The sequence below is a fragment of the Ceratotherium simum genome, chromosome 21 (assembly GCF_057802395.1).
Source record: "Ceratotherium simum simum isolate JZ-2026a chromosome 21, ASM5780239v1, whole genome shotgun sequence".
Taxonomy (NCBI): domain Eukaryota; kingdom Metazoa; phylum Chordata; class Mammalia; order Perissodactyla; family Rhinocerotidae; genus Ceratotherium; species Ceratotherium simum.
In genome coordinates this window covers 30,018,969-30,046,808 of record NC_141920.1, presented here as the reverse complement: position 1 = coordinate 30,046,808, position 27,840 = coordinate 30,018,969, and the positions used below count along the sequence as shown (strand labels likewise).

Genomic DNA, 27,840 nt, shown 5'->3' with positions numbered 1-27,840 from the left:
GAGGCTTCCTGGCGGAGGAGACAGGAGGTGCCAAGGACCTGAGACTGGCATGAAATTAGTGGGATGGAAAAAGAGCAAGGAGGACCTTGGGGCTGGAGGGAGAGGAGGGGTGGGAGATAGGATCAGAGAGGTCCGGGGGTGCAGAGTGCATGGGGCAGAGGGGGCTGCAGTGAGCGGGTCCTGTCGTGGGAGCCATGGGAAGATGTTGAGCAGAAGAGAAGCTTGATCTACCGTGGATTTTGTGTGTGGTATGTGCAATTGTTTTATTGTGATAAAATACACATAACATAAAATTTATCATTTTAACTATTTTTCTCCTTGTTTTAAAAATCCAGTTTTACTGAAGCAGAATTTGGTGGGTTGGTGCCCTGAAGTCTGAATTTTTAACTAGTATCCAAATGATTCATAAGTATAATAAGATTTTAAGAACCTAGAGCATAACCAAAAGATTGGACCACTCTCTTTTTCCTCGTGTTCTTTTTTTTCCCTCAGCATCTATAATTGTTCTTGTTTTTTTTAAGTTTATTTTTTATTGAGGTGACATTGGTGTATAACATTATACAAACTCCAGGTGTACATCATTATATTTTGATTTCTGTGTAGACTGTATCACATTCACCACCCAATGACTAATTACGATCCATCGCTGTACTCATTTTAACCATTTTTAAGTGTAAGGTTGGTGGCTTTAAATACATTCACATGGTTGTGCAACCATCGCCACCATCCATCTCCATAACTCTATTCATCTTGAAAACCTGAAACTGCACCCATTAAACAATAACTCTCCATTCTTCCATCCCCAAGCCCCTGGCAACCACCATTCTACTTTCTGTTACTGTGGATTTGACGACTCTAGATAGCTCATATAAGTGGAATCAGACAGTAATTGTCTTTTTGTGACTACATTATTCACTTAGCATAATGTCCTCAGGGTTCATCCATGTGGTAACATGCGTCAGAATTTCCTTCCTTTTCAAGGGTGAATAATATTCCACTGTGTGTATCTGTTCATCCATCAGTGGACTCTTGGGTTGCTTCTACCTCTTGGCTGTTGTGAATAATGCTGCAATGAACATGGTTTTCAAACGTCTGTCCAAGTCCCTGCTTTCAGTTCTTTTGGATTTATACCCAGAAGTGGAATTGCCGGTTCCTACGGTCACTCTTGGACCTGGCGTTTTATGTAACAGAATCCCGGGGCTGCTGGGGGAGAGGGGCCCCAGGGAAGGGGAGAAGCAGGGAGAGCAGCAGGCGGGGGGCCTGCCACACAGCACTTTGCCTCACTCACACCGTCCTACGGGGGATCCCTCTGGGGTGGCACACGGAGGCCCACGTGTCTCTAATGATTCAGGGCCCTGTTGCGTCCATCCTTTAAGTCGCCTCTCCCCAGCTCTGGGAGTCAGGTGGGACAAGGCTTACGATCCCCGCTGGACAGACAAGGGTGAGGCTCAGAGAAGGAGGGCTTCTCAGCCAGCTGCCCTGAACCCGGGGCCTGCCTGGGTCTGACGTAGGGGGGGCACCACGACACTGCGAGCCCCCCCTCCAGTTCCCCGCTCCTGTCAGGCAGGGCTGGGCAGCCGCTGAGCTCATAGACAGAGGGGCTCTGCCCATATGTGCCAAGACACTGACGAATCTGAAATCCGACCCAGGGCGTCCCGGGACCGGAGAGCGATGGGAGGCAGACCCTGATTAGCCACCTGCCGGGCAGGAAACCCATACTGCTCACCCGCAGCTTAGGTGGCTTACCCCTGGGGACCCCCTGCTGCCCCGCATCAAGGCTGGGGTGTCTCTGGGCAAGGTCAGCAGCCCTGAGACCAGTCACTGATGGCAATGCACGCCTTCCTGTGCCTTCTGAGGCCCCATCAGCCCAGACCATGGGAGGGCACACCCCCAGCCACAGTCCACCTTACGATATCTGCTCAGGAAGATGAATGAGGGCAGCCAGCATCCATGGAGCTCCTGGGTCAGGTCCTCTATGCACACCTCCTGCTCCATCCTGACACCCCAGGGAGGAGGGTACCAGCAAATGCGCTGCAGGTGACTTGCCCAGGTCTAGCTGGGAGAAAGTGCTAGAGGTAGGCTCCCCGTAGGTCCCCTGACTCTAAGCTCTGGTTGTCCCCACACCCCCCACGACCTCCCCTTTGCTTCCCTAGGGCAGTGGGAGTTCTGACAGAGCCCCTGGAAGAAGTCCCTTCTGACCCGGGCCGGAGTCTGTCCTGAGTGAGGGCACGGTCTCAGTGGCCTTCCTTTCCTGGGGACGTGTTTCCCTCCTCTCCTATTTTTTTACTTTTTGGTGTTTTTACTTTTTTGAAGGTTTAGGATGAAAGGAGGAGATTCTGCTTCCATGGGCCAGGGCTCCCTGGGCAAATGGAGACAGGGGCCAGGCCTGACCTGGAGCTCTTGCCCTCCCCCTCTGGCTTCCCTCCCTCCTGTAGGTATCTGGGTCCCTTGATTTCTCTAACCATTTGGCCCCTCCCTCCATTCCTTCCTCCCTCTGTGCCTCCCTCCTTCTCTTCCTCCCTTTCCTCTCCCTCCTTCCTTCCATCGCTCCCTTCTTCTCTCTCCCTCTCCCTCTCTCTCTTTCCTAGTGGTCTTCCTTCCCTCCCTCACATCTTACTTCACCATAGTCACATGGACCTCCTTGCTTTCCTCAAACACACCAGGTATGATCCTGCCTCAGGGCCTTTGCACTTGCTGTTCCTATGCATAGAACTCTCTGCCCTGGTTTCATTCCTGCACCTCCTTAAGATTTTTGCTCAAATGTCACCTTTTCAGTGAAGACTTTCCTGACACTCTGGTTAAAACTGCAAACCAGCTCCACCTCTCCCTGGCCTCCCCACCCCCTCCTTTCCCTGCTTTGTTGTTCTCCACAGCACTCAGGAGCACTAATCACCTGCTGACCATTCTGTTATAATTTATTTGCTCATTTACCTTTCTCTTCCCTCTAGATCATACACCTCATGAGGGCAGGCATTTCTGTGTTTTGTTTGCTGCTGTGTCTCCAGTACCTGGAACAGCGCCTGGCACAGTGTAGGGGCTCACCAAAGATGCACTAAGTACACGAATTCATGGACCATCTTTCTCCACCACTGCTCCCACCACTCTGGTCCAGCCTGCAGTCACCTCTCCCCTGGATGCTGCCACAGCCCCCACTCTGGTCTCCCCATGTCCAGTGTTGCCCCATCCAGGCAGTTTCCTCTCAGCAGTGAGCTTATTAAAATGTAGTTCTGACCAGGTCATCTCCTGATGGAAACCCTTCAGCGGGTCCCATCTCATATGTAATGAAACCCACAGTCCATAACTTGGCTTTCAGGGCCCTGCCTAATCTCACCCTGTCCCTCTCCTGTCCCTCTTCCTCTGCTGCAGCCACACTGTCCTCCTTAGTGCTCCTTGGACACATGGAGCCCTGGTCCGACCTCAGGGCCTTTGCACCCACTGTTCCTGCTGGCTGGAATGCTCTTCTCTATACCCTTCTGTGGCTGCCTCCAACACACTCATCTCGGGCTAATATTGCCTCCTCAGAGAAGCCTTCCCTGACTACCCTAACCCATTTCTCTACCAAGTCACTCTTATTTTGTTTTATTGTTTCCACAGCAAGTCTCATAATTCAAAATTGTTTTGTTTGTGTTTGTTTATTTTCTCCCCAACTAGACTGTGAACTTCCTGAGAGCAAGTCCTCACTAGCTCGCTCCTTGCAGCTCAAAGGGGGTACCTGGCACACAGTAGGCACTCAATGCTTGAGTGGATGAATGAAGGCCTCAAAGCACTTGTAGGCATTTCCCCCGTGACTCCTCCCCTGTCCTCATAAGCTGGGGATTGTGATGCCCATTTGACAGATGACAAGACTGAGTCTCAGAGAGGTCGGGCAATGTGCCTGGGTCACACAGCTGGTGAAGAGTGCCTGTCTGTATGTCACTTTGTGTGTCTGTGTGTGCATCTGCTTGTGTCTCTGGATGTCTGCGTGTGTCTCGGCGCTCGAGCATCCCTCTGGATCTCCGTGTGTCTGTGTCTGTCTGTGTGTGTCTGTGTGTTCTTGAGCCCATGTGTCCACCCCTCCAGCTCTGTCGGCTCTCCATGCCCCCACTTGGTGGCCCATCTCACTTCCCAGTGGGCCCCGGGCCCCTTCAGGGTGCCAGCAGCCCCGCAGTCTCCCAGCTTTGATTTCCGTGATCCCCTTGGCACCTGGGAGCTGGAGCAGAGCAGAGGGACAGGCAGTCACCATGCATCCTCGGGGCCTCATGGACCCCAACCCTTGGACCCCCACCGCCCCCTAGAATTGGCTCCCGACTTAAAATTGCCAATCCCAGATTGAGCTGCCAGGAGCTCGCAAAGCGCTGGTTCCCATGGCAACGTGGAAGCCAGGCTGTGCTCATAAAACAGGTCATAAAGCAGAGGGAATGGGAGGAGGAGTGGGGGCTGCAGGGCTGCGGGAGGGGTCCATTCCCCGGGGTGGGTGCTGGGGCCTCTTCCCTCAGAGACCTCGCCCTCCACCTGGTGGGCGAGCAGACCCGGGTCCTGTCTCTGCCCCATGTTGAGCAGCCTAGGGAGAGCTCCTTTGTCTCCTGAGCCTCAGTTTCCTTCTCCACGAATGGGAGTTACGGCCCTACAGCACTGCCCCCAGGCACCGTGTTGCCTGGATTCAGGCCCAGTAAGACTTTGAGCCCTGATTGAGCTCTCTGAGCCTCAGTTTCCCCATCAGTAAACAGCGAGCTAAGGGGAAACAGCATGACAAGTGGAAAGAACCCGGCTTGAGAGAGCACTGGGTTCAAACCCAGCTCCATCTGCAAGCTCTGTGACCTTGGGCAAGTGGCTTAAGTCTCTGAGCCAAACTTGTTCACCTCTAAAATGGAGACAAAAATGTCGTAGGGTTTTTGTGAGAATTAAATCAAAGTTTGTAAAACACTTAGCATGGTGCCTGGTCCAGACTGGCTGTGGCTGTTAGTAATAATAGTGGTTATTCTGTGCCAACTACTTGTCTGAATGCTTGGTGCATAGTAATTTATTTCATCCTTACAAGTTATAATTGTTCTCATTTTACAGATGAGGACACCGAGGCACGAGAGGTTAAGTGACTCACCTCAAGTCACAGGGCTCCCAGAAATAGAACTCCAGTTTAGATCTGGAATTTGGGCACTTTCAGCCACAATTCGATATTGCCCCTCACCCCAGTCAGGGCTCCTCTCGGCCCTCGCTGCAGAGCCAATGAGGATGGTGGGAAAAGGCAGCATGCAGCTGAGCCAGACTGCTCAGCCCGGGGACCTCCACGGTGTGGACCACGCAGAGGGCTTGGTGAGCATGGGTGTGGTCCTCCGGAAGGACATGGGGAGCCAAGCTGCCAGAAATGTGGAAGACTATCTCCTTCAACACCCCTACTCCCATTGCTCAGATGGAGAAATGGAGGCCCAGCGAGGGCTAGTGACTTGTGCAAGGTCATATAGCAAGATGGCAGCTGCTAGGATTCAAACTCAGGTCCCCTTTCCCTGAAGCCAGTGATATTCTTAATAAACCCTCCTGCTGCCCGAACACCCCAGGCCATCGGGTATTTGGGCAGAAGAAAGCGAAACAATAGCAATGGTTGCAATAGTAGTTCCGGGGTGTTGAGTCTTAGGGGTACCAGGGATAGTGCTGAGCCCTCCACACGCACCCTATTCCATCCTTGCAGCAGCCCTGTAAGACATAAGCTACACATTATTAGCGTCACCCCCAGTTTAGGGAAGAGGAAATAAAGGATCAGAGAGGTGCTGCGATTTGCCCCAGGTCTCAGGGCTGGACATGGGGAGAGCAGAGATGTGACCCAGCCCTGCCGATTCCAGAGTGTGTCCCGGAGCCCACGCCGTCGGTCCTGGGATCCTCCTGGAGTGTGAGTCTCGGGGGCGCCCACTGGGGTGGCCTTGTGCTGGCCACAGCCAGGGCCCCGGGCGGAGTCGTTGACAGTAGGAGCAGGGAGGACAACCAGCATTTACCTGCTTGTTGTTTTTTAAAAAATTCCCTTATTTATTCATGCGTTCACTTGACTGATATTTGTTAAGGGCCTATTCTGTGCAGGCAAGGTTCTAGGCATCGGGGATGCGGCTGTGAACACAACAGGCCGTCCCTGGCCTCACGGACCTCGTGTCCGAGCGGCGAGAGGCAGACAATAAACAGAGAGACAGTGAAGCTGTGTGTCAGGTGGCGATAAGTGCTGTGGAGAAAAACAAATCAGGAGCGGGGACGGCGCACGATGGTGGGGTCAGAGAAGGCTTCCCCGAGGTGGTGACATTTGAAAGGCCATCTGAAGGAGGTGAGGGTACCAGCCGGGTGGGGAAATCCAAAGCAGGGTTTCTGGCAGAGGAAACAGCCGGAGCCACGGCCTTTCCGGGTGGGAACGTGTCTGGCATGCTGGAGGAACAGAGGGCAGGCCCGTGCGGCTGGAACAGCCGAGCGAGGGGCGGTGTTGGCCGGGAGGAGGTGGCGAGGTCAGTGGGAGTCGGGACCTAGAGGGGCCCAGTAGGATTTCCTTTGGAGTGAGATGGGAATCTTTGGAGTTTCTGAGCAGAGGAGCGGAATAATCTGGTTGAGTTTTTAAGAGGATCCTTCTGGCTGCTGGGGTGAGGAGGTGCTGTGGGGAGCAAGGGCGGCAACGGGCTAGAAAGTTACTGTGGAATGTGGCTGTCAGACGACGGGGCTGTGGCTGTGGAGTGGAGGATGGGCTGAGGAAGGGGCACCTTTGGACATATGTTAAAGACTCAGCCACAGGCTCGGGGTGGGACAGCCCGGATCCCGGCTGACTCGGGGCCGTCTGGCTTGAGCAAGAATGCAGCTGTCATTCTCGGAGGTGGGGGCGGCTGCGGGAAACGCAGTCCTTGCACAGGCTCTGCACATCTCAGTTCATCAAGCCTCACTTTAACCAGAGGTTGTCACAGTTGAGAGAGCACCAGAGTCACCTGAGAGACTTCTTAAAACCCGAATGCTGGGCCCCAAGGCCAGAGTTTCCCTTCAGCGGATGTGGGGCTGCCCGAGAATTTGCATTTCTAATCAGTTCCCTGGCAACACTGCTGCTGCCTGTCCCAGGACCTCACCTTAGAAACACATGATGACGTGATGGCTACAGCTGAGAAAATGGAGGCTCAGGGGGGTGAGGTGACCGGCCAGTCCACACGGCTGCAAGGCGACTGGTCGGAAAGCTAGCAACTGAGCCGCGGCCTCTTGGGTCCTTGGCCAGCTTCTGGTCCCCGATGGGGAGAGAAGGGAGCCCCTGGGAGTCTGGGCCCAAGAGTCCCCCCCGCCCCCAGCCAAACACACACATTCAAGGCCGAGGCCTAAGGAAAGGACCCAGGGATCCTCTGGTCTAGAGATTGTTGAGAACTTTCTGTTAAGATGCCAGAATACGGGGTGGGGAGCAAGGCTGGGGTGCCATGTCTGTTCTCTCCGGTTCCTCACCCCTGGGCATGTCCTGCCTGGCTTCGCTGAGCCCCGAGCCGGGTGGGAATCTGGTGAGATTCGCTGCACAGCACGGTGTCCTCCTTCCTTTGTCTCGCCATCCTTCACCCCTTCATATCCTGCAGTCGTCAGGGGTGCTGTCCAGTGTCTATTTCTGCTTCTCCTCACGTGAGGCCCACGGAGGGATTGTACTTTCCTGACCCTTGATGTCCCTGACCCATGGGACTTGATAGAGCCAAAGATCTGTGTGCAAAAGGAAGGCAGGCCTCTTCCCGGTGGAAGCCTTGAGAGCTGCCGAGCACTTGCCATCTCCCCCCTGCTGGAGAGACTAGTGGGTTCTTTACTGGGGGGCTCGCCAGCCTGGGTGCCTGAGTGAGGACGACATGGAGCGGAGGCCCAGCCAACTGGGAGGGACATACAACACGAGTAAGAAACAAAGCTTTGTCTTTTTTTTTTTTTTTTTTTAAAGATTTTATTTATTTATTTTTCCCCAAAGCCCCAGTACATAGTTGTCTGTCATAGCTGCACATCCTTCTAGTTGCTGTATGTGGGACGCGGCCTCAGCATGGCTGGAGGAGTGGTGCCTCGGTGCGCACCCAGGATCCGAACCCGGGCCGCCGGCAGCGGAGCGCACGCACTTAACCACCAAGCCACGGGGCCGGCCCTGTCTTTTTAAGCCAGGGATTGACAAACTTTCTCAGCCAGATAATGAATATTTCAGGCTCGTGGTGGCCACTCAACTCGGCCTGTGCAGCAAGGAGGCAGCCAGGGACAACGTGTCAGCGAATGCTCGTGGCTGTGTTCCGAGGAAAGTTTATTTACAAAAACAAGTGGCTAGCTTGTAGGCCCTAAATTTTCTACCCCATTTGAAACCTTGAGAATTGGGGGTTGTTTGTTTCTGCATCATGACCCAGCCATACTGACTACCGCACATTCATTAGTGACCTTGCAACAGAACCCGCCATGCCTGTGTGAGTGTAGGGCGGTAAACAGGGGAGGTGCACCTGATTTTGGCTGGGGATCTTGTGGTCTTCCTCCAGGATCCTCTTCCCACCCTTCTCCCTGCTCTCTGTCCTGGGAGGTTGGCCTGCAGGGACCGTGTCAATGACCTCCTTTGTCCTCTGGCCTCCAGTTGGATCTGGCCTGTGGGGAGCCCTGGCCAGACCTGGGAGGGAGGATGGTGAGGTTGGGGTATTTATTCCCCAGCTCCCTCCCTGCAGGGTCATCTCAGATGGGCTGTGTCCCCCAACTGAAGGCCACAGCTGCTGTTGGAGGTTTTCTGTCTTCTGATGACAGCAGCTTCTCCTCTCACCCTTCTGGCTGATAATAGCTCCACTTGCACCAGCCCTGGGGTGCTGCCTTATCCTTTGTGGGTTCCTCTACCCTGCCCATCCCTTTGTAAATAATCCCTCTATTAAACTCGAATCAAATGACCCAACTGGACAGTGCCATCTGCTCCTGCTGGGACCCCCACTGGACCACTTTGAGGCACACATGTCTGGGCTCCAGTTCTGATGAGGTCACTGCCTTGGGTGAATCATTTCATCTCTCTGAGCCCTCTGGGTTTTCTCTTCCGCAAAATGGAGCAAAAATAACCTTCAGAAGAGGAGGAGGGGTTTCATAAACTGTGATGTCTGTGCAGTGTCAGGAGGCATCACAATTAGTGTTAGGAAAGAGGGGAGGGAGGAGGAATCCTCACAACAGCTTGCAGAGAGCGGGGCTATCAGCCTGTTAGCCATTTGGGAACCCAGGCTAAGGCTGGGTGGGGTGGTGTGCTCGGGGGCTGTGAAAGGGTCTGCGCCCTGGACAGAGGCCAGTGCAGCCATCTCTGGTTCAGTCCCTTCTGGGGATATTGCTGGAAAAGCGTCCCTCAAAGCAGAGGCCAAGGCCTCAGCTAGGCCCAAGCTCAACTGTGGGCTTGGCCACTCCTTGCTGTGTGACCTTGGGCAAATGACACCACTTCTCTGCTCCTCAGCTAAAAATGGGGATAAAAATACCTACCTCATGTGGAGATTAGAACATAAGCTCTAGGAAGAAAGGCTTCCCTCCTCTCTTTCTGATGGCTGTACGCCCGGTGTCTGACACAGAGTAGATGCTAGTGTTTAGTGGATGAGTGAGTGAGAGAATGAATGCCTTTACGTAGAGCACTTGGCACCTGCCATCGTAAGTGCCTGGGAATGGTCGCTTCAAGTCAACAATCATTATTACCTGAGTTTTGTCTCTGCCGGCTTCACAAGAGGCAGGGTGCCGGTGGGTGACGGCGTGGGCCCCGGAGCCGGCCTGCCTGCGCTCAGGTCCTGCTTCCAGGCTTTCAGCTCTGCGGCCTTTGGCGCCTCGTTTAACCTTCCTCACGGAGAAGATGGGATTCGAAGTAATACCTGCCTCCTAGCATTGCTGAGGACCGCGTGAATCGTAACGTGCACCTGGCTCAGGGTCAGCGCTAATGAGTGGTAGCCGTCACTCTTCACTCTTCTGTGGGGGCCAGGTTCTGTGAGCACAAGTTTGCTGGAATTACCCCTGGCTTGGGGACAGGAGACCTGGGCAGCTTGCTGGGTCACACTGGACCGTCACTGCCCTCCCAGAGCCGCAGCTCTCCCGTCTGTGACGTGGGAGGTGGGGGCTGAGGTGTGGGTCTCTGAGGTCCTCTGTGGCTTGTGGCTGCACCTAGGCCACTCTCGTGGGCAGGGCTATGTGCACCATGCCCTCCGCAGGGCCCAGGAGAGGGGCGTCTGGATGTGAATGTCCCCCGGGCAGGGCGGGGATCAGAGCCCTTCTGACACACCTGGGCCAGAGGTGAGAGTAATGATTTCTCAAACAATACTACTCGTGGTATCCCTGTCCTTGTTATTATCATTGCAAAGCTGCAAGGTGGGAGGAAGGCCTCACCCGAGTGGGGGTCCCTGCCCTTTCTGGGCCCCTCATCCTCTGTGCCCCACCCCCCCACCTCCGCCCAGTGCTGGAGCCCGGCTGCTGGGTGCAGAGGGAGGCGACAGCCCCTTGGCACCAGAAGCTGGAGAGGCATTCCTCACAAGTGCCACCGAGGCTTCTTTTTTTAACTACCACAAGCTGACTAATGCCCCAGAGTGTCAGTCCCTCCTGCTCTGGGTGGCAGTGCAGGTGCCCTGGAGAACAGGGATGTGAGGTGGGGGACCGTGGGGCGAGAGCTGCCAGGATGCCTGGGACCCCTCTAAATCCCCGGAGCCTGAACCCAGCCACTGGACATGCATCCCCGAGCCCCTGTCCCTCTGTCTGGGCTCCTGTCTTCCGAGCCCCACGCCCCTCTGACTCTCCACCCCCTTTTGAGTTCTCAGACCCCTCTCTGAATGTCAGCCTCCCTGCTGAGTCTCCACATCCTTTTCTGGATAGCATCCTGTCTGCTCTCAGGGCATCTGACCCCTCTCTACCCTCCTCCCCCCTCCCCACAGCAGACCCTCTGTATGTGCCGGCAGCGTTGGCTGCAGGAGACTCAGCCCTACCCTGGGAGCCAGGAACCCTGGCTCAAGACTCCATTCGGCGGCCCGTAACTCTTAGGGGATTGTGCAGCTCTTGTCCCCATTCGGGTCTCAGTTTGCCCATCTGTGCAATGACAGGGCTGGACCAGAGGAGAGAAAAGGCCCCTTCCCACAACGAGCGGGGAAGTTCCTTAGAAATCCCAGACCCTCCCGCTGGGTGGGATTCAAGCACCCAGCAGCCTTTCCTCTGTGGTGGTGGCACCCTCACCAGAGTTCATTTCCCCTGAGGAGCAAGGGCTCTCAGCAGCTGTCTCCTTGGTATATTTTTGGATTTGCTTTACTATTGCAAGAGTACTTCTAACTTCCCCTTCCCAAAGTCAGCAGGGCCTGGTTCTCGTCACATTTCCCACTTGCACAATCTACAGCTTGTGCAGGGCATGTGTCTCTTGACACTGGCCAAGCCCCCTCCCCATTGTCCCCCTAGCCAGGGGACTTATCACACTGAGGGCACACCTTGCTACGTGAACTCATTTTGATGGGCTGGTGCAGGGTTTGGGGACTCTCTGGCTCCAGGACCAAGTCTGGTTTTCGTGGCAGCCCTGAAGATGCCCCACTCAGATCTCCTGCTGCAGGGAGCATGTTTGACTGACAGTCCCAGTGCTGCCCCTTGGGACACACACCACCTTGTTCATGCTGAGCACCTGCTTCCCGGGGGCTGCTCTCAGCCAATGGCTGTGCACCATGGAGTATAACACAGGCTCGTTCTGGAGAGATGCAGAACTCCTCCAATGAGTGACTTTGGCTCAAGGACTCCCCATGGGCATGGCTGAACCTTTCTTGGAGCCGTACTGCAGTCCAAGACTCTTCCCGCCCAACGTGCCTTCTCTCCCCCACGCATCCTCAACTGTCACACCCGCATTGTTACCGTCTGCAGACGCTCCCTGTCTTCTCCAGCTCCCTCTCTCCAAACCTCTTACCTGTCGAATCCAATCTTGGCTTCTGGGTCTCGTGGACCACGCTAACACGGTTACCACCTGGTGGGCTGTTGAAGTTATGCTACTCACAGCAAATGAGAACAGTCACAACTCATATTTAATAAGCCCATATTGTGGGCCAGGCAATATTTTATCTAATCCTTACTGCAACCTCGTGAGGGAGGAATTCTAGCCATCCCGTTTTACGAGGAAACCGAAGCTCAGAGAAGGAAGTAACTAACTTGAAGGCACAGCTAGAAAACGACTGTAGAATCTCCAAAATTTTTTAACATCTGTCTCCCCCTCTATACTATGTAAGCCAGTGACTACAGATACTAAGCCACTTTTTGTTCATTGTGGTTTTCCACTCCTCAGAGCCTCACATAGTCCTGGCACATAGAAGGTTCTCAATAAATATTTGCTGCAAATGCAAATGAATAAATGAGCAGCAAAAGAGCTGTGAACAATGGCCGAGTGGCTTATCGACATTGCAAAAGGGCTGTCCTCAGGCTATAAAAAGAAGCAGCTTTTGTTTGAAAGTCTTCAGCCCCGGTTAAACATGGGAGTGTGAGTTTGAGTTTCTATATTTATTAAAACATATTTAGCTTCTCTTTCTTTCTCTTTCATTCCCATTCTCTCCATACTTAGGAGACAGAGCAGAGCAATACATCTGGTAGGACCCATGGCTCTGCCACTCATAGCTTTCTGGGCCTTGGTTTCCTCATCAATAAAATGGGCGCAGTCATATCTACCTCATCAAGGGCCTGGCAGAGAGAAGATGGAGTGGGCGCACAGTAGGTCCTGTTCTCCTGTTAGCCCACAGAGGGGGCGCCCAGCCCTGGTGCCAAGCCTGAGCTGAGTGGGAAGGTGTGGTGGCTGCCGTGGCTGGAACATCAGTTCCCAGAGGGGCTCAGGAAGCACCGTGCCGGCAGCTGGCTCCCTTCCTTGGCTGTGTGGTGGCATCCCGCCAGCCTTTGCGAGCCTGTGGGCGCGTCTCAGACCCCTGGCTGTCCCAGTTTCTGCTGACAGCACAGGGACCAAGCGTGAGTCATTGCATCAACACCAGGTTTCCACAGCTGCCCTTGGGCCAACAAAGCCCCACTGGATTAGTAACTGGATCACAGGCGCCGCCCCTGAGAGTGTCAGGGGCTCAGGAACTCAGGCTGGCGTCCCTGCTGCAGAGACCTTGGTGCCAGCTCTTCCCGCCTCCTTGGGCCTTGCTTCATAGATGGGGAAACCGAGGCCCCAAGCAGGGAGGGGATTTGCCCAGAGTCACTGGAACTTGGTGGCAGAATAGAGACTAGAACCTACATTTCCTAGCTCCCACCTCCAGAGTTCGTTCATTCATTCAATCGTTCATTTGTATTCTGTGTCCTACCACTAAAAATGCTCTCTCAATTCTGCCCACTCGTCCCCCTACCACTGTCACCCCCGGTGGCCGAGCCACTGATAGCTCTCACCTGGATGGCTGCAGCAGCATCTATCGAGTCATTTTTCACACAGCAGCCAGGGGGGGCTTTTTAAAAGTGAAAATTGGATCATGTTACCCCGCTGTGTACTCCTACAGCTTCCCAGCTCACTCAGAATAAAAATCCAAGGGCACAACCAAGGAGACACCAGGCCTACGGATCTGGCTTCTGCCCCTCTGGATCCTTCCTCTTACCCGTCTTCCTCTCATGTATGTGGTTCTAATCACCTCGGCGTCATCAGTGTATCTGGAAGATTCTGTGTCGGTCCCACCTCTGGGCCTTCCTGTGTGCTGTTCCCTCTGACCGGAACACTTGTTCCCCGGGTCCCCATGGCTTGTTCCTTCTGTCCTTCCTGTCTCATCACAAATAGCCCTCCTCAGGGAGCCTGGCCAAAACAGCTCTTCCTCCCGTCGTCACTCTGCCCGTCACCCTGCCTTGTCTCCCACAGCACGTAGTCCATCACAATTATTGCGTCAGTTCACTTGTTTACTCGTTTATCGGCCGTAGCCCCCGCGAAAGTGGATGCTTCCTGAAGGTAGGGGTCTTATTCTCCACTGTGGCCCCAGCGCCTAAGAGTCTCTGACACAGAGTAGGTGCTCAACATATATTTCTTGAACGGATGAATGGATGAATGAATGAATGAATGAATGAAAAGGAAGACTGAGTAATGGGGTTGGTGGATGGGGAAAGAGAAGAACTGATCTTGGGGAAAAATTACCAAAGAAAAAGTCTATTTATATTTCCTCACTCCCTTAATCCCATTTTATCTGTGAGTAGTACCCTCCTCTTTTCTTGCAGGCCTCCTTCTGGACTCCTAGTGGCCCCCTTACTGCTGCTTGCTCTCTCTTGCTACTGTCCCACCCCTATTCTCAGGAAAATTAATTCACACTCAGGTGTGATAACAGAGCACTCTCATTCAAAGGAAGTTTTTATTTTTAACTGCCATAAAAGGTTGAAGCCAAAGAAATGAATCGCTAATGGTGGAATCTCTGTCACTAGTGAGAGTGGGGGACTGTCTTGACTGCCTGAGACCACATTCAGTATGCAGCTATCTGTCTGTCTCAGGTAAGGGCTGGGCACTCACCCCCAAGTCAGGATGGACTAAACAGCCTTCTGGATTTTGCTGGTCTCTGTCACCTCTCTTCCCTCCCTTACCCACCACTTTCCCAAGATAAATCAACCAGGTCGGTCAACACGTTTTGATAAAAAAGAAACAAGTTAGTCTTTTGACTCGACAAAGTGGGCCTTTCTCAAGGCAGAGGGGCTGGGGCAGTCAGGAGCATGTGGAATAAGCGCTGCTGTGACAAGACAAGGCCTCTTTTGTATTCAGGGACAAAGATAGAATGTCCTGGCAAGATGGGGCCAGGGCCTTTCCAACGCCAGCTCCAGCAGCCCGGATTGGCTGGCAGTCAGACAAGTCCACCCCGTGACCGGGCAGCCAGGCTCCTAGCCACCAGCCACCTCCACCCCTCCCTTTGGCAAACAATTGTTGGGGGGGGAATGAGATAAATCATGAAACCAGACTGTCTGCCCTGTCCTGGCCACCTGGTACTTGCGGAGCTGGGAATTCTCAAATCCTACAGACCTGGAACTTGCGGGGTCGAGAGGCCTGGAGGCTTCCATAGCCTCTGGAGATGAACAGACTGCTTGGATTTGGTTCCTTGGACAAGTCACCTCACCTTTCTGAGCCTCTGTTTCCCCATCTGCAAAGTGGGACAATAGTAGTTCACCTCCAGCTGTTGTGTAGGGTCAGAGATGGCATCTCTGAAGAACAAGGCACATGCTTGGCACAGAGAGAGCATTAGGATGCACAGCACTTTGTAGTTTATATATCACTTTACATCTATTGTCTCATCGTATTCTCAGAACACCACCTGCATCCAGGAGGCAGAATAATCATCCCCATTGACTGAAGAGGAAACTGAGGCTTGAAGGAAATTTGGAGAATCTGAGCTACTGGGGAGCTGAGGCATTCTGGAAGGGCACCAGCAAGATTCTGAGTAGCACAGGTAGATCCTGAGACAGTAAAAGAATCTCCAAGGCAGAAATATTGAGAGAGCCAGAGACTAATGCTGAGTCATACCTCAGGGCCTTTGTACGTGCTGTGCCCTCCACTTTCCTTCTTTTTTTTTGTTGAGATAATGCTGCCTTGTCTTTTTAGACTCAACTCAGCCTAGGGAAGGAGGAAATTCACTTTTCATTGGGAAACCTTTTGTACTGTTTAAAATTTTTGCTATGTGGAAAAAATTTTAAATGGAAATATTTTGTTGAATGTGTTTATTCATTCAATAAATATTTATTGAGCACCTACCATTCATCAGACATCATTAAACAAGACAGAAGAGATCCTGGCCCCGGGGGCTGACATTCTAGCTCAGGGGCTCTCAGTCTTGGCTGCACATTGAAATCACTCGGGGAGCTTTAAAAATTCCTGATCCCTGTTCCCCACCCCAGTGATCCTGATTCACCTGGTCTGTAGTGGGGGACTAGGATTTTAAACAGCTCCCCAGGTGACTCCAGTGCGCAGGGGTGGTTGGAGAACCCCAAGTTTGGGGGGGGAGACGAATGAACCAATCTCTAAAATGGGTATCAGGCAGTAGTACGTACTGTGACTATGAGCTTCGCAGGGAAGAGGGCCCAGCGTGATGGGGGTGCTATTGAAGACAGCTTGGTCGGAGTGGGCTGCTCAGAGAGGTGACACTGGATCTGCAGGAGGGACCCAAAGGAAGTGAGGGAATGAATCATGGGAAAGCTGGGGGTGTGGGTGGGGGTGGGGAGGGGAGCGGCCAGGGTAAGATTCTAGATGAACTGATGATCCTTGGCCAAGAGAAGTTCTGAAACTATTGCTCGCACGGGTCCTTAAGCTCCAGCAGCCTGGTTCCCCCAGGCCTGAAGGAGTTAATGCTGCTTCAAGGTCCTGACTCTCTTCCTCCTTCCTGCTCTATCTTCCTGGCAGATCCTCTTACCCCTGGCCCTAGTAACCCGAGTAGAAGGTGGCAAGAAAGGCCTGATCCAAACGTTGGGATTGTCTTCAGCTGTCCCAGTGTGCTCAAAAAGGGATCAGAACTCAGAACCAGCCTCTTCCTCCTCCTCCCTCATCACTCCCCACCCCACCCCAGCTCATAGAAGCTTGAGGCTTGGGGGAGAAGGGGAGGGAGAGGTAGCCACCAGGGATCAAGGAGCCCCACCCCGGGCCTCGGGGAAGATGTACCCCCTATGAGGCTGGGCAGCTGGGTCCGTTTGACCTAGGTCCTGGGGGGACCCCCAGAGCTGGGCTGTGCTCTGGCTTCCCAGATCAGAAGCAGGCTGGGCATGGCCAGATGTGGGGGGAGGTGGCCTGGTCTGTAACTAGGCCATGAGCACCGGTCAGCATGACTGGGCTCTCAGCGTGCTTGTCCAGCGGAATTTACAGGCTTAGAATCTCAGATCCCTCAGTATTAGGGTAATAACTTAGAAAGTTACATCAGAGTGTTGCGTTAGAATTGTGTTCAAATAATACAGAAATGTCATATGGTCTTAGCAGCTTAGATTAGAATGTTGTGTTACAATGTCTTATAATATTGCAGCAGGACGTTATGTAATGTTATGTGTTAGAATAGTATGTTGCTTTAGAGTGTTAGAATGTGGGTTAGAACTGTGCTAAAATGTTGAATTAGAATATTAATTATAACGCTCTGTGTCAGAATGGAGTACTTATTCAAACACTGTGTTATAATAGTATATTAGAGCATTACATTAAAATATTGAGTTGGAATGTTTTGTTAGCATGTTTTCTTGGGATGGCATGTTGAATCTTAGAATCAAAAGCCAGCTCATGGGGGCTGGCCCAGTGGCATAGTGGTTAAGTTCGTGTGCTCCACTTCGGCAGCCTGGGGTTCACAGGTTCGGATCCCGGGTGTGCACCGACACACCGCTTGTCAGGCCATGCTGTGGTGGCATCCCATATAAAGTAGAGGAAGATGGGCATGGATGTTAGCCCAGGGCCAATCTTCCTCAGCAAACAGAGGAGGATTGGCATTGGATGTTAGCTCAGGGCTGATCTTCCTCTCTCTCTCTCTCACACACACACACACACACACACACACACACATAAAGCCAGCTCCTGGAATTGTGGGGAGCTTCAATATGGTGCAGAACGACTCCTGGCCTGGGAATCTCGGGAGTGCTGGATTTGGGTTCAGCTCTTACACTGACTCTTTCCCCAACTCTTCCCTCTTGGGGCCTCAGTTTCCTCATTTAAGGCAAGGGCTGTTGGACAGGGTGGTCTTGAGAGCCTCTCTCACATGGCTCTGAGTACACATGGCTCTGAGTGCTGGACTGTCACCCTTTGCCTCCTCCCAGGCAGGAAGTGAGAATTTTCGCTAACAATGGGGTTGATCTTATCAGGAATGAATGACTTTCTGGGAGTAAACAGCTTCCTCACTGACAGGAAAAGTAAGTGAATCAAGTGACTGACCGGAGTGAGAGAAACTCCAGCGGCCAAAACACGGGGCCTCCAGACAACTGCTCATTGCCTCTCTAAAGGCACAACGGCCCCTTCCCCAAACTGGGGATGAACCAGGGTCTCCTGTCTTCCCCCAGGAATACTCCTTACTCCTCCATATCCTCCCAGCCCTCTCCAGCCCCCATGGCTGCGCACAGTCCTGGGATCCCCACCATTGACTGAAGGGAGGAACTGACGAGTTCCGAGCCCTCCTCCCCACCACTGGGCCTTGGTCAGACCCCATCATCTCACAGTTCTGCTCTCGTCCCCATGTGGGTCAAGGCCCTTCAGAAGTAGGCCTCGAAAAGGTGGTTTGAGCAAAAGTATCCCAGGCCTCCTGAACCGCAACCCTCACTGCTCCGTACACCCCAGAAGAAAAAACAAGTGATGCCAAGGTGACCTGGGAAAATCCACATGCTCACACGGGCTCTGATTGTTCCACACATCTTCAGGGTTTTCACGCACCCTCACCCATAGACCCCAGTGGTCCATGATCTAAGACAGTGAAGGGGTCACGAGCACAGTCCTGCAGACCAGCTAATGACCACGAGTACTCTTGTGCAAGCCACTTCCCCCTCTGATCCTGTGCCCTCAACTGCAGAGTGGGATGAGGTTTTGACCTTATCTGGCATGGTGGACATAAACTTGAGATAACATCTGCACAGCATTTAGCTCAGCACCTATCAAGTGTCAGGTGCACTGAGCTGGTCGAGGTTGAGGTTGTACAGACTTGGGTGCACACCATACCCTGCTCTGGGCCCCCGCACCCCTGCATGCTCCAGTTTGGAGAGTAACGTCCAAACCCCATGGTCTTCCTGAGGTGAAAGGGGAAATCGATAGGAGAAAGGGAGCCAGGATTCTTTGTGCTTGGAAGAAGGCTTCCCCAGGAAGCTGGCAGTGAGCATGATAGTGTTTGCTGAAACAAGTCTCTTAATACCTGCAAGGGCATCTGATAGGGCGGACAAGGCCTTAAAACCTGGAGTCAAGAGGCTGCGCAAGGCTCTAGCCCCACGTTGCTTCACTGGCTGACCTCTTCCCACATCAGGGCTTCTGTTATCTTATCTGTCAAATGCTGCTTAAGAAGGCACTTATTCCACAGGGCCATTGTGAGAGACAAATAATATAATAGAACTCAAAAGGGCTTGTGTGGTGAGGGGATGGAGAGCAAAAAGCATCATGCAGAAACAGAAAGGAAAGGAAAAAGTGAAAGAGAAAGGGGAGAGGGGGTGATAACTCAGAGGAATTGCATGTGGTAGGCAGTCCCTGGGCAGTCCTCAGGGCAACTTACAGAAATAGCGTGTGATGTGCAGTCAGCAGACTTGAGCCTGAATGCCAGCTCTGCCATTAACTTGCTGCATGACCTTTGGTGGACCCTGCCCTCTCTGGGCCTCCGTGTCCACATAGGTAACACCGGCCAGTCAGACTAGGTGACCTCCAATGGTGCACCTCCCTTGGGCCCTTGGATTCCCTGATGTGCAGCCACAAGCCCTTGGCTCCTGGAAGTGCTTGGCTGGGGAGACTTGAGTTGCCCACAGTTCCTAAGCACCTTCCTTTCCATCCACATGATTGACTCAAGGATGGCAAAGGAAGGATCCCAAACTCCTGGAGAGGGGCAGCTGGGAAAGCTAAGGACAGTCAGTGGCCAGTTCCCCTGCCTGAGGCTTTGTGACAATACCCAGATCCTATTTGTCTATTTTCCCTGTGGTCACCTGCTGAGGACAGTGCGAACTGAGCAAATGTGTGGTGGGCACAGTGCCTGGCACTGGGGCAAAGCAGTGAGCAATACAGATCCAGTTCTTGCTCCCATGGAACTAACATTCAAGGGAGTAGGATGGACAATATGTTAGAGCTCTGCTGTTTGGGGCATATATGTTTATTATTGTTATATTTTCTTATTAATTGACACTTTCATCAATATATAAGGCCCTCTTTGTCTCTTGTAACAGTGTTTGGTTTAAAGTCTATTTTGTCTGATATTAGTACAGCCACCCCGGCACTCTTTTGGCTACTATTTGCATAGAATATCTTTTTCCATCCTTTCACTTTCAACCTACTTGTGTCTCTGGATCTAAAGTGAGTCTTTTGTAGACAGCATGTAGTTCGGTATAGTTTTTTTTAATCCATTCTGTCAGTTTATGCTTTTTGATTGGATAGTTTAGTCCATTTACATTTAAACAAATTACTGATAAGGAATAGCTTACTTTTGCCATTTTATTTGTTTTCTGTATGTCTTATAGTTTTTTTGTGTGTGTGTGTGTGAGGTAGACTGGCCATGGGCTAACATCCATTGCCAATCCTCCTGTTTTTTGCTGAGGAAGATTAGCTCTGAGCTAACATCTGTGCCCATCTTCCTCTATTTTGTATATGGGATGCTGCCACAGCATGGCTTGATGAGCGGTGTGTAAGTCTTCACCCGGGATTCGAACCTGTGAACCCTGGGCTGCTGAAGCGGAGTGCACAAACTTAACCACTATGCCACCGAGCTGGCTGCTGTCTTATAGTTTTTTTTTGTTCCTCATTTCCTCCATTACTGCCTTCTTTTATGTTTAGTTGATTTTTTGTAGTGACATGTTTTGATTCCCCTCTCATTTTCTTTCGTGTATACTCTATAGACATTTAGGACATCTATAGAAATATGTTCTATATATAATTAAAATTCCTATAAAAATATAGATTTTTAATGGTTATCACAGTGATTACATATAACATCCTAAAGTTATAACAATCCATTTTGAATTGAATTAAATTCATTTTAATTTTATACAAAAATTCTATTCCTACACAGCTCTACCCCTCCTCCTACTTTATGTTATTGATGTCACAAATTACATCTTTATACATTGTGTACCTACTGGCATAGATTTATAACTATTTTTCATTCTTTGTCTTTTAAATCTTGTAAACAATAAAAAGAAGAATTACAAACCAAAATTACAATATTTGCTTTTATATTTGCCCATGTATTTACTTGTACCAGAAATCTTTATTTCTTCATATAGCTTTGAGTTATCGTCTAGCATCTTTTTATTTCAACCTGAAGGACTCCCTGTAGCATTTCTCATAGGGCAGGTCTAGTGGTAATGCACTCCCTTAGCTTTTGTTTATCTTTAAATGTCTTAATTTCTCCCTCACTTTTGAGGGATAGTTTTTATGAATAGAGAATTTTTGACTGAAAGTTCTTTTTTCTTTCTTGGCTAATAATCATATTGAGGATCCTTTGTATGTGATGAGTCACTTCTCTCTTGCTGCTTTCAAGATTCTCTCTTTGGCTTTTGATAGATTGATTATAATGCAACTCAGTGTGGGTCAGTTTGAGTTTATCTTGCTTGGAATTCATCCAGCTTCTTAGATTTGTAAACATGTGTATTTCATCAAATTTGGGAAGTTTTAGCTATTATTTCTTCAAATACTCTCTTTGCCCTTTTCTCTCTCTCCTCTCCTTCTGGGACTCCCATAATATGTATGGGGCTCCTTTTGATACTGCCCCACAAGTCCTTTAGGCTGTTCAATTTTCTTTTTTCTTTCTGCTCTTCAGACCCGATAATTTCAATTATCCTATCTTCATGTTCACTGATTCTTTTTTCAGCCTGCTCTAATCTGTGGTTGAGCCCCTCTAGTGAATTTTTCACTTCAGTTATTCTATTTTTTTTTAGTTCCAGAATTTTGGTTTGGTTCCTTTTTATAATTTCTACCTCTTTGTTGATATTCTCATTTTGTTTCTGTATCATTTCCCTAGTTTCCTTTAGTTCTTTGTCTGTGTTTTCCTTTAGCTCTTTGAGCATATTTCAGACAGTTGTTGTAAAGTTTTTGTGCAGTAAGTCCAATGTCTGGCCTTCCCCAAGGATCATTTCTATCAATTCATTTTGTTCCTTTGAATGAGCCATGTTTTGTTTTTCTTTGTTGTGATTTATTTGTTGAAAATTGGACCTTTGAATAAACAGCCATCTTCCCCCATCTTTGTAGCCTGGCTTTGTGCTGGAGTAGTCCTCCCAAGGTGAGAGCTTAAGGTCTTCTCAGGTCTTCTCTGAGCACACGTCTTGCTTGAGCCTGTGTGTGGCTTTCTCAATTCCCCCATATACACAGCTGCTTTGAATGTCTTAATTTCCTGAAGAGTCGCACCTCAGCACCCCAGATTCTTTTTGGGGCCACAGTCAGTCTATTGTATGTGTCCACCTGCACCATTTTGCCCCACGCATCTGGGGGTCTACAGTCTCCCTGTAGCTTTCATGAGCAGTGCCTGATGCTTGTCCCCACCTGAGATCCAACTTAGGTGGAACAGGGAGCAGTCCTCCAGGCAGCCCTCAGATAGGTTAGAGTGTTGCAAACAAGGTTTGCTATGCAACCTCTAATTTGAGGTAGGGACCTGGGAACCGGCTGCTGCCTCCTCTAGACCAAGACTGCTGTGCCAGGGACAGGATGGGACGAGGGCCAGTAAAATTGCTACAGAACTTTCCCTGCTGTTTTGAAGGTTGCCTTTTCTTGACTGGATGCTCACTTGGTTGCTGTAGACCCTTGACTGTTTTCCAAAGCTCCTAAAATAGTTCAGCCCAGTTCCTAGGGTTTTGGGGTTTTCTTGTTTGTTTTTTGATGCTTCTGTGGGAGGGATGAGAGCTTGGAGCTTCCTAGTCGGCCATTTTGCTGCCTCTGATGAACAATACATTAGAAACACTCAGACATCTAACTGCACAGTACAGGGAAATGAACAGCATCACTGATGTGAATGAATGCAGGTCAGAAGCTACTGTGGATAATTGGGATCAGGAAAGGCCTTGGGAAAGGGATGATTTTTGAACTGAAGGAGCAGAAGGAAGAAGCCAGTAAAGGAAACGAGAAAAGGGCAAGAACAAAGACCCCGAGGTGGAAAAGAACCTGGTCTGTCCTGGGCCTTTTTGGAAAGCTGATGTGGCTAGAGCCTGGGGAGGCCTGGGGACCAGAGCAAACAGGACCTGGAGGCCAGGACGAGCAGTTTGGGCTTTAGTCTAGCTGTGGTGAGAACCCATGGAGGGTTTGAAGAACTAAAGAGAACTTGTGATTTTTGTTTGAAATGACTAGGCTGCTGTGCAGATAAGGCTTAGAGCGGAGACCACTGAGGAGGCTGGTACAGATGCCCTGGTGAGAGAAGAAGCCAGACTCTGGGAATTAGAGGCTAATTGGCAGGAGTCACAGGAGGCTGAAAGTTTTGCGGGAACAGCCTGGCAGCCTCCCTGAAGGCTTTCAGAGGTGGACCAGGGAATAGCCCTGGCCAAGTCAAGCCAAGTCTGGGGCAGGGGCAAGGGGTCACTGCTTTTGCCCCCGTGGACTTCTTTTGAAGTTCTGTGCTCTGTCTCTCCCAGCTGTGCCTTTCTCCAGGGAGAAGAAGACAAGCTGTGCCCCTAGGGTTTGCAAAACCGGCATCTGAAAGGTGCGTGTTTTTCAAAAGGGAACTACACCATGGAGAAGATGGGGAAGCTGGAGCCCAAGAGAGGGGACGTGACTGCAGCCTCACAGTGAGTCGGCCCCCTTCAGTGGGAATGAGTCAGGGAGTGCGTAGCTCAGTTCCTGCTGATGTGGAGGTGTCAGCGTTCTCAGAGTGTCTGAGGTTAGACACGAAGATTCCAGAGTCGGGCTGGCCTGGCCAGAGTCCTGACCCTCTGACTCACAGTGTGACCCTGTGCAGGCTGCTGCCTCTCTCTGAGCTGCAGTTTCCCCAGCTGTACCACTGTGGTGATAATAGTCCCCACAGCATTGGGTTATCGTGAACTATGTGAGATAACGTGTGCAAAGCACTTAGCGGGTGCCCAGCTCAGAGTAAGTGCTCAATAATTGGTCTTTGCAATGGCATTGCTAATTACTGTGATAACTGTAATGATTAGTGAGGGATCCTGCCAACAGTTTTAGGCACCCAGCAGAACCACAGAATCTAGCTTGGTTCAGTTTGGGAGAATGTCAGAGGGAGTGGTCCCTTCTTCTTGTTTCCTCTGTCTTGGCCACAGAGCTCACCTGCTCTCAGGCTCTGCAGCCCATCTCATGTTCAAAGTGAAATGTCATGGGTCAAAGGGAAGGAAAGAGAACCTGCAGAGGGAAGGATGATGAGCAATTACGTCTGTGTCTCACAGACGGGAGGCATTTGAGCTGGACCTTGAGGTGGGGTTGGAGCTGTGCATGCCAAGATGACAGGGTGGCATTCCAGGGGAAGGGAGGAACCTCAGCCAAAGTTTAGAGGTAGAAAAATGTTTTTCATTCCTTTTGGGGAGGCAGTGAAGAGAACGGCTCATTTTGGTCATAGTGGAGAGTTTGTGATGTGCGGGCGAATACAAGGAAACACAGTTGCTAGATCATGGGTGCTGGGGTAGAGGAATTTGGTCTACACCTGGAAGTGATGGGGAGCTGCGACTCTTTCTGAGGAAGGGAGGACCATCTTTAGAGCTGGGCTTTGTTGGCCAGAGGCCAGAGGTCCTGATCCCTGTCTGGAGCCATTACGGTGGTCTAGGCCAGCAATGCTGAGGCCCAACCTTGGGCAATGGGAGTGTGGATGGAGGGAGATTCCAGATGAGGTGGTAGAATCTACTAGAAGTGGCAGGGGTGAGGGAGGACCCAAGGCTGACTCCCAGATTGCCAGCTCGTGCAACTTGATGGTTGAGATGAAGGCAAAGGACGGAAGAGGTTTGGGGAGGAAGATGGTGGCAGCAGCTCTGACACCCCTTGTGAGGAGCCTGGGGGCCCTCTGCATGGGCAGCTGGCTCTATAGTCTGGACTCAGAGGTCTCAGGATTGGGGACGGGTATTTGACAATGGTTATGCCCTGAGTTTGGCTGGTTTGTTGAGGGACCCAGGCAGGGGAGAGGAGGGTCGGGCAGGGACGCTGGCCTCTGCCGTCCCCTTGGCCCAGATGTGGCCCAGCCTGGCCCTGGCACAGGCCTGTCTCTTTTCTCTGTTGCCATCCGCCCCTTCTCCTCTTACACTTCCTTTCCGGCCCTCACTTAGCTGCGTCATTTTAGGGAACTTGGAAACCAGGCCTTGTGTCTTTAACTTACAAAATTATACACTCCAATGAGCTGGAAAGGGGCTTTTGGAATAATTCTATTGAAAGTATGTGGGTTTTCGCCTTGAAATGATCTTCCTGAAATTATCCCCTTTCTCTCTTTATAAATATTAAAATGAAGGAATTAGAGCTTAGTGCTTTAAATCCCTATTCAGGGACTTTCTCATCTGCCTCCCAGGAAAGCGACCAGTCACTTCTGAGGAAGAGGAGGAGGAGGCTGGCTCGGTTCTCTGTAACATGACACCCCCGTCCTCCCGCAAATCCGCCTTCTGGAGCACCCCTGACCTGTCCCTCCTGGCCCCTCTACAGCTAAGCTGAGATTTGCTGGAATATTATGTGTCAGTGTGAGGGTGTGAGAGAGAAGGGGCAGGCTCAGGAGGGGTGGGGAGACGGAAGGTGAGGAAGGCTGGAGAGACAGAGACAGAGAGAGAGAGAAGAAGGAAGAGGGAGAGACAGTGAGAGCGAGAGAGACAGAAAGAGAGTGTGAGAGAGAGAAAGCAGAGAGGGAGAGAAGAGAGACAGAGTGAGAACAAGAGAGAAACAGCTCTGGGGGGAAAGAGAGAGACGTATAAAAACACAGAGATGGACTGGGGAAAAAGAGAGACACAGCTAGAGCCCAAGAATAAAGGCGACATAGAACACAGAGAGAGAAGGCAGCACACAGATGCAGAGAGGAAGGGGAGACAGGAAGGGAGAAACTGGGAGGGTTAGAGGAGACCACAGGGATCCAGAGGCAGAAAACCGTGCAGATGACACAGACTGACAGGTGGCGTAGCAAAGAGCCATAGGAAAGAGACACAGAGAGACAGCGACACACGGGGTGACCGGAGGAGCCCCTGCCACCCTCAGGCTGAAGGCAGACTTGTGCTGGGGACGAACGTGTGACTCCTGTGCAGGATGGCGTCCGAGGGAGGGAAGCTCCTCACTCCCAGCCTGGCGCCACTGGCGCCTGCCCCAGTCCCATGACTCAGGTTAAGCACTGCCGACCTTTGATACACAGGGGACAAGTGGGGGCAGAGGGGAGAGGTTAATGGGAGACTGGCTTAGGAGGTGGATGGACCCGAGTTCAAGCATCAGCTCTGCCAATCACTTCTGTGTCATCTTAGACACGTTATCCAGTCTTTGGAGTCTTGGTTTTCTCATCTGAAAAATGGGGATAATGATTCCTACATAGTAGGGTTGTTGTGCTGCCGGCATGAGGTGGCACCTGTGAGGGGCTTGGCACGGCACCTGGTGATGCGATGCGCTCCACCTCACATGAATCGGTTAATGTCACCCATCCTGGAGTCCAGGGCTCAACTCCAACCCTTCTGTGACCTCAGAACTGACCAATGCTGACTCTGGAGACCTGGGGGTAAAACCCATAGCCCACAGGCACCTCAAAACGGGAAATTCGAGGGAGGAAGGGAACAGGAAATTATCGTGGCTGGGAGAGTTCCCGAGAAGGCTTTCCCAGGCAGCTGTGGTGGGTGCAAGAGGTGAGTGGGGTTGGGTGCACTTAACGGGTCTCCACTCCAGGAGTAAGGGGACCTGGTCAGGAGGGAAGTGCACTGGCCCGTGGCTCCCTGAGTGCCCTTGAGCCCTCCAGGGCTTCTGCCTGCCCGTCTGATGGAGAGGGTATGAGATTTCAGGTTCTATTAGGGCCTTTGAGGCCCTAACATCCAAGAGTTCTCGAAGTCTATGATTGTAAGCAGCCTGACTTGGGGTTGGGGTGGGGAGGGTGTCCCCTGCCCCCCGCCCCCTCCGGGCCCAAACCTCCGCAGGAACAGAGGCCGCTGCCTTCTGAGGGATCTGTCACAAAGCGCGGTGGTCGGTTACCGGTTTCCACACAAGCCAAGCCCTTGATCTGCCGTGTTTGAGGAAACCCTTTGTTCCTTTCAAGTCTCTATTCTCTCAGCCGGGGCTGGTGCAGAGACTGCAGCACTGAGTTTTCTCTTTCTTCCTTTCCTTTTTGGATTTTTAAAAATAACTGGTTTGTGCGTTCAGGCAGTGTTCCAGAATTGGGTTCCCAGGCTGGGGTTCAGGGCCAGGGAGTCCAGCAGCCTCTTACTCCTGGGAAGGCCTGGGAGGAGGGAAAGCCGAAAGGCTGGGGGTGGGGGAGGACATTAAACCTGTGCCCAAGGGAGAGACTCAGGCTCAGGAGCCAGTGCTGTGAGTTGGGGCTGGAGAGCAGAGACATGAGATGGAGGGTCCTAATCCTGGCTGCAGCACCCCTAAGCTGCAGACCCTGGTGAACTCCCCTCCCCTTCTGGACCTCAGTTTTGTTAAGTGTAAGAGTAGAGGCCAGAGCAGAAATTCCTGCCTCTCTCGTTGCTGGGTCCATGCCAGACATTGCTAACTGATCGCCCTCCCCCACAGAGCTTGGATGAGCCCAGAGAATCCTTCCCAGCACAGCCTCTGGGTGCCTACTATCAACCAGATTTGCAGTGCAAAATGAGACCTACCAACCATCCTCAGACAAGATCATCTCCAAGGGGCCAGCGTGAAGTGGGGACTCAATAACTATTTTGGATGAATGGACTTTTTTTTTAGTCTTTACTACATGCCAGGCATTGTTCTAAGTACTTTCTAAGCAGTGAACAAAACAGAGGTGCTGACCTCAATTTAACGTGTGGGGGAGGCAGGGAATAAGCAAATAAGCAAAGAAAGATATCAGATGTTAGGTGGTGATCAGCGCTACCAAACAAATGAACCAGAATAAAACAGTAGAGAGGGCAGCGTTTGGGCGTGGGTGTGGGGTACATTGTGGATAAGGTCATCCATCAAAGAAGGTTTTCTGAGGAGATGATCCTGGAGCAGAGAACTCAACCAAGTGAGAGAATCTCTTAAGACTCCATCAGTCTATGACTTTGAGTCTAAACTCATTTGACACTAAGATTCTATTTTCTGTTGTGTAAGATTCTAGAATCCCATGAATCTAGGAACCAATAAGAAAAATTACGGATTTTTACTGCTCTCACATTCCATGATAATGATTCTAGAATTCTGTAACTCTGAAATTCTAGGATTCACTGAAGCATCTT

At 51.4% G+C, this 27,840-nt stretch overlaps 2 long non-coding RNA genes across 10 annotated transcripts in view; both read left to right on the top strand.

Annotated features, from left to right (window-relative positions):
- Window positions 1-27,840, top strand: part of LOC147914264 (uncharacterized) — a 49,749-nt gene that overhangs the window by 13,268 nt on the left and 8,641 nt on the right. For 4 of the 9 annotated variants that reach the window (XR_015555618.1, XR_015555615.1, XR_015555619.1 and 1 more), the window contains exon 1: window positions 23,877-23,998. The exons of 1 other annotated variant lie outside the window; for it this stretch is intronic. This is a non-coding gene — a long non-coding RNA (uncharacterized LOC147914264). Of the gene's footprint in view, window positions 1-23,130; window positions 23,284-23,876; window positions 23,999-26,139; window positions 26,296-27,840 lie in introns of those variants that run through there. 4 more of the 9 variants (XR_015555623.1, XR_015555616.1, XR_015555617.1 and 1 more) reach the window with 2 other exon arrangements.
- Window positions 26,302-27,337, top strand: LOC147914265 (uncharacterized). The gene is made up of 2 exons (XR_015555624.1): window positions 26,302-26,503; window positions 27,176-27,337. It is a non-coding gene; the product is annotated as an uncharacterized LOC147914265 (long non-coding RNA).